At 52.4% G+C, this 15,003-nt stretch overlaps 2 non-coding genes across 2 annotated transcripts; one reads left to right on the forward strand and one right to left on the reverse strand.

The window, feature by feature from the left end:
- Positions 1-5,231: 5,231 nt before the first annotated feature.
- TRNAR-CCG lies at positions 5,232-5,304 on the forward strand. The gene has a single exon. It is a non-coding gene; the product is annotated as a tRNA-Arg (tRNA).
- A 9,402-nt stretch (positions 5,305-14,706) lies between these two features.
- On the reverse strand, positions 14,707-14,778 carry TRNAM-CAU. The gene has a single exon. It is a non-coding gene; the product is annotated as a tRNA-Met (tRNA).
- Positions 14,779-15,003: the final 225 nt, after the last annotated feature.

A 15,003-nucleotide genomic window follows, 5' to 3' on the forward strand; every position in this document is an offset into this window, starting at 1 on the left:
ACTGACCTGTGAGAGGAAAACATCAGCTCACAAACACAGAGACTGAATTCCCCACATTTAATCTCGCTGCACTTTCCAGAAAGTCACAAAATTCAATTCATTCTTGCTAGGACAGAGAAAAAATAATTGACACACAGTTTTTGTCTTGGTTAAATAAAATTAAGTGTTTAATTAATATAGTAAAATCTGTCCTGATTCCTCTAACTAACACCACAGCGTGAAAGAGGAACAGAGACAAAGCTTGTCAGTGATGACTAATTTTGCAAGTGATCTTCCCATTATTAATTTCCATGCTGCCCCCATTGGAGGTCTGGGCATCTCCAATGTCATAGCTCTGCATTCACCTTCCCCTTAGAATTGTTATCGGACATTCGCCTTTCTCTGCAGCGTGGGGCTCGGGTCACTTGCTGGAGGATTCCCTGCACGTTGAAGTCTTTAAACCACAATTTGAGGACTTCGATAACTCAGACATAGGTTAGGGGTTTGTTACAGGAGTGGGTGGGTGAGATTCTGTGGCCTGCGTTGCGCAGGAGGTCAGACTAGATGATCATAATGGTCCCTTCTGACCTTAAGTCTATGAATCGATGAATTTATTCCCAAATTTGGAAAATTGTGCAGCTCAGAATGTGAATAGTGACCCCATCTCCTTCCTGCACCTGCTCTACATTGCTCCACAGCAGCTTCTCCACCTGCAGTCACCCCAGCCCTGCAGTGCAGCTGCCCAGGGTTCAGCAGGGGCCCTGGCAAGGACCGTGGGTGCAGCTAACAGCCCGGTGTGCCTGGCAGTGAGGCCGCTGTAAAAAGCAACACCCCAGAAGTACAAAGACTGAATTCCCAACTTTAACATCATGACCCTGTGTAGAAAGCCACACGTGTCAGTTGTATTTTCACAGGGAGATGCAAAAATCAAGTGACACCAATTTTTAAGTTGAGTAAATAAAGTTGAGGCGATAGTTATTAACTTCCCAAAAATATACTAAAGATCCCTCAACATAACACCTGAAGGTGAAATGTGAACAGAGACAAACCTTGTCAGCAAAGGCTCATTTCCCAAACGATCCTCAAAATGTTACTAATTCCCACCCTCCTCGCAGGAGCTCTGTGCAGTGTAACTGTTCTGCAGGCAGCTTCCCATTCAATGCTGTTGTGGGACATTCCCAGGCCTGGAAATGTACCAAGGACAGAATTTGAAGAGCAAACCTGGCTCCCCGCACCAGGCGGGATTTGAGTGTTTTGTCTTTGTCACTTAGTCTTTGTCAATAGTACAGACGCCAGGGGCAGGACTCCAGGCTCTGCTTGAGGGATCCTGGCACAGGGCTGAGGGAGGAGAAAGGATTGTAGATTCTCACCTGCACTCTGGAGAGGAGGTAATAATTGAAGGGGGCATTTCACTCCTCCTCATCAGTGTCCCAGGGCTGGAATTCTACATTCCACAGGGCCAAATGAGGGGGTGATGCCATGTGGTTAATGAAAACCAGTGCTCCAGGTGAGATTTGAATTCACAACCTCAGCATAGCTCCTCTCAGCACTGCCCTATAAGTACTGTGCACTAACCAATTGTACCACTGGAGCACCTGTGGAATAGCATTTTCTGAAACCCCCCTAGGCTGATAAAGCCAAGGCGTGACCCCCAAAACATTCTCAGTGGGGCTGGGAGCAGGTAGCGACAACTGTTGTACTTGGGGGGGTGGATTCTTCTTAAGGGTTCCAGGCCCCATTTCACCCTTTTGTTCTTCCCTGTGTAATAACCAAGCTGGTTAAGACTCAATGGAGAGTCTTGCTGCAGCCCAACAGATCTGAAATCACTGATAACCAGCTCTAAGCATTAGTCCTGCTTTGGGACAGTGTCTCTCATGCAAGAAACTGCCCAGTCTGCGCTAGCAGTGAGGCTCCCTCACTAACAGCTGAAATCAGGGAGAGCTGTGTGAAGTGCAGGGCCCCAGGGGTGCCTGAACAGGGGGGAACAACACCCCAGGGCTTTTAAACATGGGAGGGCTCTGCCTTGCCACTTTGTAATGACCGTGAGGGTGGGGAGGGTACGGAGATCAGTGAGCGGGAGGAGGGGTCTTGGGGGATGAGGCAGCGTAGGAGCCTCTTGTGGGAAATATCTCCTGCCCCCCTGCCAAAAGGAGCCCCTTGAGTGGGAACGGTCAGAGGCCCCACTCGGGGGCTGGCCCTGCTTTCCTACCTGCCTTTCAACTGCTGCAAAAACATCCCGAGCAGAGAAGCAACGGGCCAAAACCCTTTTAAGCAGCTGCCAAAGTAGCTCAGTTGGGAGAGTGTTAGACTGAAGATCTAAAGGTCCCTGGTTTAACCCCAGCCTTTGGCAGCTTGTTCTCTGGAAGCACAGCGGTGCCTGCACCCAACGTGAGCAGGGCTGGCCTAGGGCAAAGCAATTTTGGGGGTCCTTTCCATTAAAAAAGTTGCAATACTGTATTCTCATGGGGCCCCTGAGAGATGAGAGCTGTCTTTCCGAACGTGGTGGCCCTCAGGAATGGTGCCAGAGGGCTGCTGGGCAGTGGCAGGCAGGCATTGGGGATGAAAACTCCTCTGCGCAGTTGAGCAAGGGCAGTGCCCTGGAAGGGGCATCTGTGAAAGTGGCCGTGTGGAAGGTGGCAGGGATTTGGGGGCCCAGGAGGAGGTGCTTGCTGTTCAGTGCCTTGGAGCAGCTGGACTTGGCCATGGTGGGTGTTCAGGAAATGCACATTAACAACTCTAGGGTAGCTCAATAGGCAGAGGTTGATTGGAGGAAGGGCCTCCTGGACAGGGAAGAATGATGGGGCTGGAGTCTTGTTCTTCACATTCACGGTGCGAGTACAGAAGGTGGTGGAGCTTAGACCAGGGAGGGCATTGCTGGTGGCTTTGTGCTCTGTGGCACTGGTTACTGCTATATTAGTGTGTATGGTCCCCAGTTAAGGCATGAGAGGGAAGATCAAAGGCTCCCTTCCTCTGGACTGCATGATGTTTGTTGTTGGGGGGGATTTTAATTGTGTCAGCCGGCCTGAGCACCACTGGTCCTGTTTTCCCAACCTTCAGAGGAAACATTTTTACAATGAGCACTACCTGGCGCAGGTCTGTAGTGAGGTCGGCTTAGAGGAGCTCACTCCAGCCACAGAGGGGGTTCACCTTTCTGCGGGGACAGGCCAGGACTCGCATTGACCGGATTTATGCTCAGCTTTTGTGTCTTTAGCATGTTGCTTCTCAGATTCTTTCTTGGCCTGACTTGTTAGACTTTGACAATTAACAGGCCAGAGTTTGTGCACCTTCCTATTATCCTCACTAGGATCTGATTTCCAAATTTTAAGGAATGACTTTTTGCCTCTAATGGCCTCCATTACTCTGACGTTTACCTAGAGTGGCTTTCTGCTGGTCCTCCTATTGTCGTTTCTGATTTAGGGCAAACGTTTCATCTGAGCCTCTAACTGCGGTGGTTTTAAACGCTCTGCATGCTGCTTGCAGGCACCTAACACTTGTGACAGCAGCTCCTTTTAATTCCCATCTAACCATCTGTACTTATGCCGATAGGTCGACTTTAGGTCTTTAACTTTGAGCGGTAGCTGAGAAGATGGTAAATCGGGCAGAAACCCATTCGACAAACCTCTTCATTTCCTTGTTATTTCCTGACTTAGTCATTCATCGCCTTTTCCTTATTTCCTGGTTGAGGCGGCGGCCTGCCAGGGAGCTCCCTGGCACCTCTGGCTGCCTGGGCTGAAGGCAAGCGGCAGGCCTGGGCGTGGCGAGGGCCTCCTGTCCAGGAATGAGGCTGCAGTGCTTCCTGGTCCCCTTTTCCCACCCACACGGGCAGGCGGCTGCTGCGGGAGAACACGAGGGAGGCTCTGGGGGCGCTAGGCAGCGCTGTGTGTGTGGCTGTCAGGGGAAAGAGCCGAGGTTCCCGACTCGACCTGCCATTGACTCGCGTGGCTCTGCGCGCCGTCAGCCGGGGCGGGGCGGGCCAGGCCGCGGACGTGACTCAGGCTTGGGCCGCATGGCCGTGCTTTCCTGACAAGGCATGAGGCAGGCCAAGAGCTTTGCACAGCGTACAGGGAAGTGGGAGGGAGGCGTCTTTGAGCCGGCGTGTCTCCTCCGCTTCTCCCTTGCCCCTTGGGCGGAGGCGGGAAGGGAGCGAAATGTTCCCGGCTGAAGGTTTTGCGCTCGGCCTTGAGGATTAAACCTGAGGCTCTGGCATGGCTGCTGGGAGATGCGCTTTTGCAGCGCGGCCCCCACACTCTTGTAGGCAGCAGGTGAATCCACTGTGTCCAGGAGGGAGCCTTCAACGTGGCAAAAGGGGGACATCACGGCTCCCAGCAGACCTTGAGGAGCCCATGAGGAGCCTTCAGTGGCATCCCTGGGGGAGCATAACCCCCCCCTCCTTTCCATTAACAGCTGCACTCACTGACCCATGATACCACAGAGACACCTACCAGCAGCTGGTTTGCCAGGGCTGCTGCCCAGCACCCTGCAGCGCTTCCTGCCAGTGCCAGAGCTCACCAGGCACTAGCCTGGAGCCAGGGCCGCTAGGCGCTGCTGAAGAAAAGCCAGCAGAGGGACACAGTGGAAGTGTCCTGTGCCCATAACACAGAGGTGGATCAATCAAAACCCTCTTCTGCCAGCACCAGGCCTCCTGCTTCTTACACTGGGCCTGCAAGCGAGGGGGCGGCTGGCACAGCACCAAGAGTCTAACCTGTGAGGCAGGAGGCGGCTGACGCCCGCAGCCTGCTGGGGAGCTCCCAGAAGCTTTAAGTGACAGAGACTCCTCAATGCCCTTAGTAACAAGGGTTTGGGGTCACAGAGGCCAGTAAGGGGTCACTGTGTCGGCCTTATAACCCTGGGTGTCAGGTCACTGTGCAGCTTTGATCTAGAGCTCGGATCCCAACAACCAACCAGCAGCCCACAGCCTCCCCCTGGGTCTGCCCCACCTGGTCACTCCTTACAGGCCGACCTTACCCCCCTTCCAGCCCCGGATTCACTCCCTAATCATCCTACTGCCACTCAGAGCCACAGCCGTGGAGGTGCTGAAGGAGGAGGGGTGACTCTAGGTGGGGTTCTTCTCTAACGATGGCTGGCAGAAAGGTGGTGCTCAGCTCTGTCAGCCACCTGCCCAGTTGCCTCGCTGCCAGGGGATGCAGACATTTCTCTAAGGCACATAAAGGGGCTATTTAGTGTTGAAGCAAATGCGAGGAATGTGCATTTATGAGAGGAAATTTCCATCTCTTCAACAGCTGTACATCAGGGCTCCAGTGGCCTAATGGATAAGGCATTGGCTTCCGAAGCCAGAGATTGTGGGTTCAAGTCCCATCTGGGGTGAAGATCTACTTCTTTCCTCTATATTGCAAGGAAAGGGCCTTATTTTCAACCAGGAAGCTGGGAGATGTTTCTTTGTTTGAGCACAAAGTCCTGGATCTTGGGAACAATCACCAAGGATATTAGAAGGCTCAGTCTGGTGACCTAATGGATGCAACCACACACCCCATCCCAGGGCAGCCCCATCTGAGAAGCAGGATCCATGGAGCAACATTCCTCCTGCCCTGACAAGTGGGCTGTGCAGATGATGGTGGAGGGCAGCAGGATGGGAGGTTGCACTAGCGCTGCCTGGGCTGTATCTGCGCCAAGGATAAATGGAAGGGGTCATGCAGCCTGTGCCTGACACTCCACAGTGCTACATTCACTCCAGGAACAAGTCAAATCCTGCACCAAGGGTGGTGAATTCCCATGTGAGCACACAGTGCCCCTGTGCACCACACATGCTGCACACACATCAACTGCAGCAAAAGACACAAACTGCACACTGAGGAGACAGCTGGTTTGTTTCAGGTTGCTTTTATTTCCAAAAGTACTGATGTGTGATCTCTCTTCTTTTTCCATAGGCAGAAACGCAATGGAGGAGAATCTCACATCCCTGAGCTGCCAGGTGACAGTGGCAGGAAGAAAACGCACTGCAATGAAATTTAAAAAACACTCATAAATAATTTAACAATGAGAAGTAATTAAATAAAAAAAATCCAATGGACACACATGCTGGTGGCTTGTTCCCACCCCAGAGAGCGAGGGGCAGGGAGTGTGTGAAAGGCAGGTAGTTAAGTCTGAGGGAGCATATTCATATTTCATACAAGTTAAACAAATTATAGCAGACAGCTACAAAATACTCCATTTGGTAACATCAATACAGAATATATAAATCTACAAGCAATACAGCCATACACAGGGTGTCCACTTAATACCAGAGTTCCCACGGCCAAATAGCTGGAAGTGCCTTCACAGTCACTGCTAAACGAAACAACATTGTGCAGATCGAAGAGCAGCCCTGCTGTGCTGTTAGGAAGCCTGCAGGAGACTCAGCAAATCAATCTATGATTCTGTGCTTCTGCTTAGTAGTTACCAAGTGTGATCAATGGAAGCGGGGGGGGGGGGGGAGGGTTGCTCCCTTTTTTGGACACCCAGCCAGCCAGTAGCTATAAAATCCCACAGAGGCCTGGTCTGCACTATGATTTTAGGTTGAATTCAGCAGCGTTACCTCAATTTAACCCTGGACCCATCCACACGACAAAGCCCTTTTTTTCAAATTAAAGGGCTCTTTAAATCGATTTCTTTACTCCACCTCCGACGAGGGGATTAGCACTGAACTCAGCCTCGCCTGGTCGAATTTAGGGTAGTGTGTACACAATTTGAAGGTATTAGCCTCCAGAGCTATCCCAGAGTGCTCCATTGTGACCACTCTGGACAGCACTCTCAACTCAGATGCACTGGCCAGATAGACAGGAAAAGGCCTGCAAACTTCTTAATTTCGTTTCCTGTTTGGCCAGTGTAGTGTGCTGATCAGCACAGGTGACCATGCAGAGCTCATCAGCATGATGTGCACATTGCCGGGGCACATTGCCCAGCCCATGCTTTGTGAGAAGTCTATGACCATGTCTATGTCCTCATCACTCTTGTCACCGCACTGCTGTCGCCTCCTTGCCTGGTTTTGCTTTTGCAGCTTCTGGTTCTGCGCTGAGAAAAGGTGTGAAACAATTGTCTGCCATTGCTCTGATGGAGGGAGGGCGACTGACGGCATGGCTTACAGGGAATTAAAATCAACAAAAGGGGTGGCTTTGCATCAAGAAGAAACACAAACAACTGTCACACAGAATGGCCCCCTCAAGGATTGAACTCAAAACCCTGGGTTTAGCAGGCCGTTGATTTCACAAAACAAATCAGGTCAATTTCTTGTTTTGATCCATCTAGCTTTTACATTTTAGGCTGGTAGCAAACGGGGCAGTACAACTGCTAGCCATCGTCCTCTCCTGGTTGCTTGGCAGAAGATGGGAATGAGCTGGCTGAGTCACTCCCTTGTCTGCCCAGGCACCCCAACTGATCTCACTGAGATCAGCTAAAAGAGCACCTAGGAGTACAATGACAATGGCTACCAATCATAATGCACCTTCTGCTGCCAAAAGACAATGAGCTGCTGCTGTGTAGCAATGCAGTCCCATGTCTGCCAGAACCCAGGAGACGTACGGTGTGATGGTGAGCTGAGCGGGCTCCATGCTTGCCGTGGTATGGCGTCTGCTCAGGTAACCCAGGAAAAAAGGTGCGAAATGATTGTCTGCTGTTGCTTTCACGGAGGGAGGGAGGGCGAGGAGGGTCTGATGACATGTACCCAGAATCACCCGCGACACTGTTTTTGCCCCATCAGGCATTGGGATCTCAACCCAGAATCCCAATGGACAGCGGAGATTGTGGGATAGCTACCCACAGGTACCCAAATTGCAACGCTCCAGAAGTCGACGCTCCCTTGATACTGTGGATGCAGTCCAGTGACTTAATGCACTTAGAGCCCTTTGTGTTGGGGGACACACAATCGACTGTATAAAAACAATTCCTAAAAAAAACACTTCTATAAATTTGACCTAATTTCATAGTGTAGATAGACCCCAAGACACTTGATCACAGCATGGATAGGCTAAGAGACTACTTACACTTTTGCCTGGTTTACACTGGGGGAAGGCTGGGGGAACAAGGTCAATGTAAACACAAAACTTCAGCTACAAGAATAGTGTAGCTGAAGTTGATATATCTTATTGTGACTTACCTCCTGTCCTCACAGCACAGGATTGACAGGTGGGGCTCCCCCATCCACTCCACTCCCACCTCTTACCCTGGTAAAGTTGCAGAATCAACAGGAGCACATTTGGTGATTGATTTACTACCTGCAGACAACAGCCAATAAATCAAAGTCCAATAGATGACTTACTACCCAACAATCCAGTGAACAGAAGTAATATACCCTTGGATCTGAGCTCTAAAGAGACGAAAAACAAGGCTGACACCCTTGGCTGTTACACAGCCTCTCTGCCCCCACTGCTTTCTACCTCGCCATGACGAGCTCCCAGACACGCACCAAACACCATTCACATGACTTTGAAAATTAGGTAACTAAGGGTATGGCTACACTTACAAGTTGCAGCGCTGGGAGTTACAGCGCTGGTCATGCAGCTGTGTAGGGGCCAGCGCTGGAGTGTGGCCACACTGACAGCTACCAGCGCTGCAGTGTGGCCACACTTGCAGCACTTTCCAGCGCTGTATTGAGAGGTGCATTGTGGGCAGCTATCCCACAGAACACCTCATCCCGTTTTGGTGCCGTTTTGGTGCTGAGTATTGTGGGAAGGGGAAGGAAGTGTGTGGGTCATTCCGCTTCCTGTTCCAACGCCCCGTGGTGCATCGCTTCACATCCCAGCATTCTGTCTTTCCGGCAACGTTTGGCGCCATTGTGAGTGTCTTTCTGTTTTACTCTGTGGGAAATGGAGCCCGAGCTGCTGAGGACTGTGCTGATGAGTGTCGCCAGCACAACACGTTTGGCAGTCGAGCTATTCCTTCAGCTCCAAAGTGACAGCGAGGAGTCTGACGATGATATCGATATCGATTCTCCTGCCACGTGTGACACCAAAGTGCTTGTGGCATTCACAGAAATGCTCAGCACCGTTGAACGCCGCTTTTGGGCTCGGGAAACAAGCACTGAGTGGTGGGATCACATCGTCATGGAAGTCTGGGATGACGAGCAGTGGCTGCAGAACTTTCGTATGAGAAAAGCCACTTTCATGGGACTGTGTGCTGAGCTCACCCCCACTCTGCGGCGCAAGGACACAAGATTGAGAGCTGCCCTGACGGTGGAAAAGCGGGTGGCTATTGCAATCTGGAAGCTGGCAAATCCAGACAGCTACCGGTCGGTCGGGAACCAGTTTGGAGTGGGAAAGTCGACCGTTGGAATCGTTTTGATGCAAGTTTGCAAGGCAATTAATCGCATCCTGCTAAGAAAGACCGTGACTCTGGGGAGCGTGCAGGACATGGTGGATGGCTTTGCACAAATGGGTTTCCCTAACTGTGGAGGGGCAATAGATGGGACGCATATTCCTATTCTGCCCCCCCCACCTGGCATCAGAGTACGTTAATCGAAAGGGGTATTTCTCTATGGTTCTCCAGGCGCTTGTGGATCACCGCGGGCGTTTCATTGACATTTACACAGGCTGGCCTGGAAAGGTGCATGATGCACGCATCTTTCGGAACAGTGGCCTGTTCAGGAAGATGCAGGCAGGGACTTTTTTCCCAGACAGGAAGATCACAGTAGGGGACGTCGAAATGCCCATTGTGATCCTTGGAGACCCCGCTTACCCGTTACTGCCTTGGCTCATGAAACCCTATACAGGGAAGCTTGACAGGAGCAAGGACCGGTTCAACTACAGGCTGAGCCGGTGCCGAATGACTGTGGAGTGTGCTTTTGGGCGTTTAAAGGCACGCTGGCGTTGCTTGTATGGGAAGCTAGACTTGGGGGAAAGCAGCATCCCCGCGGTTATATCCGCTTGCTGTACCCTCCATAATATTTGTGAAGGGAAGGGTGAAACATTCAGTGAGGCATGGACCACCGAGGTTCAAGTCCTGGAGGCTGAATATGCACAGCCAGAGAGCAGGGCTAATAGAGAGGCCCAGCACAGGGCTTCAAGGATTAGGGATGCCTTGAGGGAAGAATTTGAGGCTGAAAGCCAACAGTAATGTTTGCTGACTTGCATGGGAGTGAATTGCACTGTTTACACTGTTATTCTATTATCCCTAAAATGATTTGCAGTGCCTCTTTCTTTACTGGGCTAAGGTATCTTTCACTATCTGCTATAATAAAGACTGTTTTCAAAGCCAAGAATTGTTTTATTGTAAAGAAAAAAAATTCCTTGACAGACAGACAGACACACAACATTTCATGAACACAAGAGGGAAGGGTGTGTTGGTGAACTGTACAGTCACAAGTTTGCATGTGTCCTGTCTGGAGTGCTGTTTAACGATTCCTGCACTTCAGGGTGCATATACTGCATGGTTATGGGGGTTGAGTGCAGAGGGTAAGGGTGGTAGGTATCAGGGCTGGTTGGTGAAAGAACAGGTGTTGGAGGCAGCTGGTGGTGGTAAGAAACTGAATGCTGGGGAAAGGCGGTTTGAGCTGACATTGGGGCACAAGGAAAAAAGCTTTGGGACGGGGGGGGGCTGTGGGGCAGCACGGGACTGCTCTGCCTGCATGGCTAAGATTGCCTTGAGAGAGTCCGCTTGGCTCGACAGGATCTCTAGCAGCTGGTTTGTGCTTTTCTTCTTTGCCACAGCGTTTCTACGCCAATGTCTCTGGCGGATCATGCTTTCCTTCTCTCGCCACTCCTTCAGTTCCTTTCTCTCTGCAGCAGAGTGCTGAAGAACAGTCTTCAGCATGTCCTCTTTGCTCTTTTGGGGATTTCTTCTCAAATTTTGTACCCTCTGTGCTGTGGAACATCTGCCCACTCCAGGAGTCAAGGTCACTGTAGAAATGAAACATTTAACAGGGGCAGCATTGTATCCACTATCTCCAGACATGAATTGTTACACTGAGGGAGTTCGCACTTTAACATTCTTTTCCCACACGCATAACACGACAGAAGTCACGAAATGGTGAGTGAGGGGTGCTTATAGAAGGAGAAGTGGGGCTTGATTGATAGAGGGGGGCTGGTTGCTTCGGGTAATCTGGAGTGATAGAGGGGTTGAGTGAAGATGCAGCTGCAGGGGTGATCTTCACTATCTACCTATCTCTTCACTAAAGAGTCTCCCAACATTTTTCACAGGAGTTAATCCTGCAAGATATCTCCCTGCTGCGAGTCACTAGGGGACAGCGGGAGGCTCTTTTACAGCAATGTGGATTCCGCCCGGGACCCTACGCGGCTTCCCTGTGTTCAGACATGATACCCCCACTCGCGGAACAGTGGCGCGGACGCCAGCGTGACTGGGACAAGAAACACAGTGGCTCTCCCTATAAACCTGCGCAGGCATATTGCCCACGCCTGGCTGAAACTTTTGCTGAGATAACTGAAGCAGATTACCGCGACGTGATAGACCACATCAACGGGCTATTCCACATCTAGAGGCTGGCATGCATGCAGCCATAACCCCCCTTCCTCTCCAGAAACATTTCCACCCAGAAAATAAAAGCCGCTACCGTTAACCCGCTCCTCTGCTTGTCCTTCTGCAACTGCTGGCTGCTGCGATTGGGTACTTTCCTCCTGGCTTGAGAAGAGCTCCTGGCTGCATGTCCACTCTGGGGTGTCTTCCCCCATCCCAGTAGCTTCACTCGTGGTTTCCTCCCCGCCTCCGCCTCCGCCGCCTCCGCCTCCTCCTGTCCCCAGCCTGCTCAGAAGTGTCCATCGTTATCCTGGGATTGGCAGTGGGTCACCCCATGTATCTCGTCCATCTCCTGTAAAACGGCAGGTCGTGGGGGCAGCTCCGGATTGGCGATTACCCTCGCGGGCTTTGTAATAGGCACTCCGCAGCTCCTTAACTTTCACCCTGCATTGCAGTGCGTCCCGATCATGGCCCCTATCCAGCAAGGACCTTGATATCTGCTCAAAGATATCGTAATTCCTACGGCCGGAGCGCAGCTGTGCCTGCACTGATTCCTCCCCCCAAACACTGATGAGGTCCAACAGCTCGCCATTGCTCCATGCTGGGGCTCGTTTGCCACGTGGAGGCATGGTCACCTGGAAAGATTAACTGATTGCACTCCACACCTGGCTGCAGCAAACAGGAAGGAGATTTTTAAAATTCCGGGGCATTTAAAGGGCTGGTCACCTGAGGCAAGAGCAGTAGAGTGCAAACTGATGAGCAGAGTTGCTGAACAGGAATTCTGGGATAGCTCCTTGTTCCCTGGAGGACAATTAAAGCGCTGGTGAGTGTCCACACCTGCTGAGCAGTGCTGGATCCACCAGCGCTGCACTCCTTATACCCCTGCCGGGATGGGTTTTCAGCCAGCGCTGCAACCAGGGAGTTGCAGCGCTGGTTGTGCCCTGCAAGTGTGGACGGGGTGTAATTGCAGCGCTGGAAAGCCTCCACCAGCGCTGCAACTTGTAAGTGTAGCCAAGCCCTAAGTGAGGATCACTTCCCCGAAATGACTCCAATTGAAGAATTCAAAGCAAGAACCATTAACACAGAATGCTGTTCAAAGAGAGAGAAGTAGTTCAGCCTCCTTCCTCTCGCTGGTTCCTCTCCTTCCTTCTGTTCAAAGACAGTTCCCTGTACACTCCTACTTTGCACAAACCCACCCACTGACCTGTGACTAGCAGTCTCTCACTGTTAACTCTTCCAGCAAAACGGACCAAAGAAAGTGTATGTGAGCGCTGTACCACAGCCCTGGTGCTCTTTTCGGTTCCTTCCCACAGAACTTTCGCTCCATACCAGTCCAGTTCCTTGCTGTTGCTTGGCTAACCACTGCATGCGTGTGCTATACCGTACCCTGAGCTGATTCCCGGCTTTTGTGCTCAATACAGCCTCACCCATCTGTGTCTCTGTGGCACAATGGGTCAGCGCGTTTGGCTATTAACTGAAAGAATGGTGGTTTAAGCCCACCCAGGGATGGCGCTAAGCCTGTGCTACTTCCTCGAGGGCTAGGGGGAGCCTCAAAGGTCCCATTTTGCTGCCTCTTGGCCTCAGTGCTTTCAGCTGGTGGTCCAAAGAGCAGGCTGGATGTTATTCAGAAACCCATCTGCCAGCAGCCGTGCCGGAGGCTCAGGCTTAATTCTCAAAGCCGAGCACAAAAACTTTCAGCCAGGAACATTTCGCTCCCTTCCCGCCTCCGCCCAAGCGGCAAGGGAGAAGCGGAGGAGACACACCGGCTCAAAGACGCCTCCCTCCCACTTCCCTGTACGCTGTGCAAAGCTCTTGGCCTGCCTCATGCCTCGTCAGGAAAGCGCGGCCATGCGGCCCTGGAGGACAGGTAAAGCGCTGGTGAGTGTCCACACCTGCTGAGCAGCGCTGGATCCACCAGCGCTGCACTCCTTATACCCCTGCCGGGATGGGTTTTCAGCCAGCGCTGCAACCAGGGAGTTGCAGCGCTGGTTGTGCCCTGCAAGTGTGGACGGGGTGTAATTGCAGCGCTGGAAAGCCTCCACCAGCGCTGCAACTTGTAAGTGTAGCCAAGCCCTAAGTGAGGATCACTTCCCCGAAATGACTCCAATTGAAGAATTCAAAGCAAGAACCATTAACACAGAATGCTGTTCAAAGAGAGAGAAGTAGTTCAGCCTCCTTCCTCTCGCTGGTTCCTCTCCTTCCTTCTGTTCAAAGACAGTTCCCTGTACACTCCTACTTTGCACAAACCCACCCACTGACCTGTGACTAGCAGTCTCTCACTGTTAACTCTTCCAGCAAAACGGACCAAAGAAAGTGTATGTGAGCGCTGTACCACAGCCCTGGTGCTCTTTTCGGTTCCTTCCCACAGAACTTTCGCTCCATACCAGTCCAGTTCCTTGCTGTTGCTTGGCTAACCACTGCATGCGTGTGCTATACCGTACCCTGAGCTGATGCCCGGCTTTTGTGCTCAATACAGCCTTGCCCCATGTGTCTCTGTGGCGCAATGGATCAGCGCGTTTGGCTGTTAAACGAAAGGGTGGTGGTTTGAGCCCACCCAGGGACGGCGCTAAGCCTGTGCTGCTTCCTCGCTTTCCCCGAAGCCTGTGGGGGAGCCTCAAAGGTCCCATTTTGCTGCCTCTTGGCCTCAGTGCTTTCAGCAGGTGGTCCAAAGAGCGGGCTGGATGCCATTCAGAAACCCATCTGGCAGCAGCCGTGCCGGAGGCTCAGGCTTAATCCTCAAGGCCGAGCACAAAAACTTTCAGCCGGGAACATTTCGCTCCCTTCCCGCCTCCGCCCAAGCGGCAAGGGAGAAGCGGAGGAGACACGCCGGCTCAAAGACGCCTCCCTCCCACTTCTCTGTACGCTGTGCAAAGCTCTTGGCCTGCCTCATGCCTCGTCAGGAAAGCGCCTTGCCGCCAAGCCTGAGTCACGCCCGCAGCCTGGCCCGCCCTGCCCGGCTGACGGCCGCGCAGAGCCACGCGAGTCAATGGCAGGTCGAGTCCGAGCCTCGGCTCTTTCCCTGACAGCCACACACACAGCGCTGCCTAGCGCCCCAGAGCCTCCTCGTGTTCTCCCGCAGCAGCCGCCTGCCGGGGTGGTGGGAAAAGGGGACCAGGAAGCACTGCAGCCTCATTCCAGGACAGGAGGCCCTCACCACGCCTAGGCCTGCCTCTTGCCTTCAGCCCAGACAGCCAGAGGTGCCAGGGAGCTCCCTGGCAGGCCACCGCTTCGCCTCAGCCACCTCTTGCCTCATGGCCTAGGCTCTTGGTGCTCTGCTGGTCACCGGCTCGCTTGAAGGCCCAGAGGGAAAAGAAACAAGCGCACGTATAGCAGAGGATGGTTTCGATCCATCGACCTCTGGGTTATGGGCCCAGCACGCTCCCGCTGCGCCACTCTGCTGCTTCTTTACACCTGCCCCCTGTCACCTAGCCGCCACTATCCGGATTAGTGCCTTACGCGCTCTCGTGCTGGCAGGCAGATGCGCAGGCTACTAGGCAGCTGCCCTGGTTACAGGATTTTACAGCTTCTACAGGGTAAAAAGGATCTATTTGGGGTTTGGACCCCATTGGGAGCTGGGTAGCTGAGTGCCGGAGATGGGAGCACTTCTTAAACAGTTTTCAGTTA

Source organism: Mauremys reevesii, linkage group 12 (assembly GCF_016161935.1).
Source record: "Mauremys reevesii isolate NIE-2019 linkage group 12, ASM1616193v1, whole genome shotgun sequence".
Lineage (NCBI taxonomy): Eukaryota > Metazoa > Chordata > Testudines > Geoemydidae > Mauremys > Mauremys reevesii.